The sequence below is a fragment of the Salvia miltiorrhiza genome, chromosome 1 (assembly GCF_028751815.1).
Source record: "Salvia miltiorrhiza cultivar Shanhuang (shh) chromosome 1, IMPLAD_Smil_shh, whole genome shotgun sequence".
Taxonomy (NCBI): domain Eukaryota; kingdom Viridiplantae; phylum Streptophyta; class Magnoliopsida; order Lamiales; family Lamiaceae; genus Salvia; species Salvia miltiorrhiza.
Window position 1 is genome coordinate 41,871,604 of NC_080387.1, and position 4,722 is coordinate 41,876,325.

At 35.2% G+C, this 4,722-nt stretch overlaps 1 pseudogene; it reads right to left on the minus strand.

Annotated features, from left to right (window-relative positions):
* LOC131025351 (MADS-box protein SVP-like) lies at positions 1 to 4,477 on the minus strand (annotated as a pseudogene).
* Between the last annotated feature and the right edge of the window lie 245 nt (positions 4,478 to 4,722).

Here is a 4,722-nt window from a genome sequence, read left to right on the forward strand (position 1 = left end):
GGATCAATTTTTCTTCAGCTAGATAAAAGTAATTAATTAAAACAAGATAGTCCAGTAGCTACACGCAAGAATCTAGTAGTTACTAATTAAGTTACAGAGAAAGGTTGTTTTGTCCTGTGTGAACACATGAATTAAAGTTAGGCACTAAAACTTTATCATCATCAGTTGGGCTTTTATGTTGTGTTACCCAGAGTATGGCAGCCTGCAATGAAGCCATGTATTTAATCTTATACTCCACATTGTTGAATAAACGAGCTGAGACGAGAAGAGTGAGGGCTCACCCCAGCTTGAGAGACGTATCCGAGCTGTCGTAATCTTGAGGAGGACCAATGGAGTTACACGCATTGACAGATTCCGAGGACTGCCCTTCGTCGTAGACTATGTTGTCTGATTCAGCTGCCACCGTGTTCCTCTGACCATCCGACGATATGTTAACCACCTAGTATGCATGACAAACGAAAATGTTAAGGATTTTGCTGCCTTCTTAATTAGGTCATGAATGTTGCACTGTTGTCTTAGCCGTTCATTCTCCTCCATCAGCTGCTTCCCCTGCATACGCCAATCAACATGAGACCAATGCAATCACACCTTTATCTCTTTTCTTTTTCTTCCAATAAACATACCTTGTCTTGAAGTAGACTGATCTCTTTCATGATTTTCTCCCCCTTCTTCTCTATAAACGCGGCTCAATCCGGCCTCGAGGGACTTCTCTAGCTGCTGCAGCTCCTCGATGCTTAATCCTTGAAGCTCCTCCCCTCTCATTCGCCTGACTCCCATCCATCTCATTCATTTTTTTACCAAATATACAATATAATAGCTATACCTTATAGATATATGTACCTCAGTTGATGGCTCCTCTCAGCGATTCCTGGCTTAATCTGGAGTGGTTGCTATCCTCAACCAGCTACGTACACCATGGTATACTTTCTTCTATTAATTACTTACATAATTGAACCGAAATTAAATGAATTTCGACGTTGAGATGATGATTACCTGCAGCTCAAGTGATGGTTGCTCCAACTTATCAAGGTTCTTTGCGTGCAATTTATGTCGTTCAAGTATTTCCTTCATACTATGTAAGAATAAGATCAACACAAAAACTAATCAGGCAGAGAAGGATTTCTCACTTATCATTCATAATAATCTTAGAGCAGTGTCTATATATATATATGTAATGTTCATCGTCGTGTTAGGGAAATTAATTAATTTTAGGAGACGTCATGCCACTTTCATACACCAAAATCAGTAGCAATACATTCGTACACGTCTTTCCATATAAAACCGAATTGAAAAACTTGCATTATTTGAAGCACTAATAAGTCCATAAAACTTGAAGATAATTGAGATAAACAAAAACATCAAGCCTTATCCCCAAGATGGGTTGGATCTAATTAAAGATGGTATTTAATTTTATTACTAATATATAATTGTTCACATGTTAGCACTGTGAACTGTAATAGATTAGTTGAAAGATATATAGGTATATGAAACAACGAGACGCTCTATTTTAACTTGATTATCTCTTGCAGATTCATCATCTATAATTGTACATCATGCATCCACGTTGCATTATGTCATTTCCCAAAAAGGGAAAAAGTAAGAAGCCGCCTCAGGAATTAATGCGCATTTAGAAGCAATTACCTTAATTAGCTTAGTTTCCTTTCCTAGCACCTTCTCTAAGTTTAACACCGCAACAAACTACACAAAATTGTTAAAATCTTGTAAGATCATACATGTATATTTTCCCATAAATGCAGTAACCCCCCCCCCCCCCCCCCCCAAGCCCCACACCTTAGCAGGCTCCACTTAAGGTCTTCTAGTACATAATTGGAGTCTCAATCATATTACAACTCATTTGTGAGGATGATAAGAGTGTATAATATATTTATAATATTCTAATATTTTGTTTGTTTTAAAACACAAGTCTTAATTTTGATACAAAGCCCTTTCTTTTCCATCCTCCCAGCTTGAAGAGTCCTGCAAATAATGATATGGCGAGATTCGATATTTTTGGCCCCCAATATATAATATACTAATTTGTATGGTTTGCATATCACTACTAGCTAGATGAAATATGTCACACATAACATAGTTATAACTTATAATATCTATTAATTTATTACTCTCTCCCATCCGATATATAAGTCGTTCTGACTAGGGCGAATTTATTTGAGGACAACATTGGGCTCCAGCCTAGTGCAACCCAAATATTTTTCCTATATATTGAATATATTTAGCTTAATATCTACATAGCCTAGCTCATATAATAATAAAAATTAGTTTATTTTCATAGAAGATAAGTTAATTTTTTTTAAAAAAAAATACATAGATGTAGCTCTTTATGTGCTTTCAATGTATCTACTATTGAATCAATACATTAAGTAACTGATTTCTAACCTATGTCCATTAAAATTCTACTTAAACACAAAAATGAGTTGTACGGATTGTCCAAAAAAAAAAAAAAAGCTCAATGCTACCCCTAGACAGATCCTGGATCCGCTTTGGTCATGACCTTTTATATTATTTAACTTTCATTTTAGATTTAAAAAAATTACTTTCATTTGACATTTAGAATATTATGGCAATGCTATCCCTATTAATTCTATGATTAATTATATATAATGCCATTAATTGTATTTAATCTCATTTCGACTCTTCTAATGCCATTTAGTGTATCTATTCTCATTTCAACTCTTCACATGTTAAGGGTTACTTTGGGCAAAAATTATATTTTATTAATTTAAGTACAAATACTCAAAACTACCTATATATATCGGATGGGTGGGAGTATTAGACTAAATTAACTCTAATCACATCAATTAAAACCCAATTACATATATATTAGAAAATTGTAATTTTACATATAATATTAATTATGAATTGCGTATATTTTAATATTTTTTTATATATAATGTTGATATCTTATAATGTAAAAGATATCACTTCTCAAATATATTACACTGTGCAGCTAAAAAGGCCCTATGAAATGGGATCCATTTCTCATAAGTGGCAATTTGGAATGTTGAATGTAGACGAGAGAATCTCAATTGGGAAGGGACTCTACTATTTACTAAAGAGGTGAGGGTGGACAAATTTGACATTGTTAGATTTGTTCAGTATAATTACTTTTTTTTGAGGATTAATGGAATGTCAATTTTTAGTTAAGAGGGTAATAGAATAAATTACATTATTCTTAATGATAATTGTGATTTATCCGCAAAGTGCGGGCGTTTACGAAATCGTTTTGTAGCACAACCATCTATTTCGAAACCCTAAGTGAAATATCCGAGCACAAATAAGATTCACCCGAATCTCTTGAAATAGGTTGAGAATAGTTGAGATTTGAAGCAACAACTTTGATTGATATATGCAAATTCTAATACTATGAGCAAAATATAATGGCAGGGGCCATAATGTAGACAATACCAAGAAAGAAACAGAATAAAAAGTAAGAGTAACAAGTAGCAGTGCAGCAGGGACCTCATAATTGACATTATCCTTGGCTGTCTATGCCAATATGTCCGGTTAGATAATATAAAGAAATACTAATTCTTCCACTATATACAAACTTAATTTCATAGACACTGTGTGTGTGTGTGTGAGAGAGAGAGTACAAAACATCCACTTGTTCTCGCTCCATACACAAACTGACTGAGAGAGAGAGTATAATCGACGAAAGAAATATACTACATATATTTACTTGTGCAGATTTTAATTAGCATTTGAACTTGAACGATCATTAAGAAAGAGATGATATATGCATCTGTGAAGAGAGAGAGAGAGAGGGGAACCTGGAGCTGGCATATTCAAAGAGTTTGCCAGTGGAGGAGAAGATGATGAGGGCAACGTCAGCATCGCAAAGAACTGAGAGTTCTTCAGCTTTCTGAAGAGTCCTCTTCTCCTCTTGGAGAAGGTGACTTGGCGCGCGGTGGCGTTGTCGATTTTCCTGATCTGAATTTTCTCTCTGGCCATGATTTTGCCAAAAATTATGTAAATCGCAGTTTGACGAGAATAGAAATAAACAGCATGCGGTGGACTGACAAAATTTCTATATCGGGCGTGTCCCGATCGTGGGAAGAGAGAGAAAGAGAGGCGGAAAAGGTGGCATTTTCCCCAATTTAGAGGGGAACCCAAAAATAAAACCCTCGCAGATATTATAGGAATTGGAAAGAGAGAGAGAGATGAACTTCATTTCATCATCAGATCTCCTGAGAGAGAGATACACCACTGCTATACCGAATTTAGACAGCTAAATAAGGGTTTTATTGCTCTTATTTTTCCCTTTCTGGAGTAATAAATTTGGATTTTGGGTTTCAATTTGGTCTGTTCCTGTTCGCCCAAACTCCAAAGGTCACCAATGAATGGATCAGAGAGAGAGAGAGAGGCAGCGAGTGTGTGTGTATGTGAGAGAAAGAGAGAGAGTGTTTGTTAGGCAATCCCAATTTAAGTAAATAGTTTGGAATAGAAAGAGGGTCTTTTGTGGCGAAGCATGTCTCAATTTTTTATACTACTATTCACTCAGGTGAGTTCTCTTTTATTGTAAATTTATCACGAAAAAAAGAATGATAAATAAAATTTCACCGTTTAAATTCTTCATTTCTTTTTCCACATTTTCTACTTGACCCTTACTCATTCCTCATTTACACTACAAATGAGGGATAATATTATCCCCCTCTAAAAATGGTGTGATAATATTATCCCTCCTTTATAGTGTAAATGAGG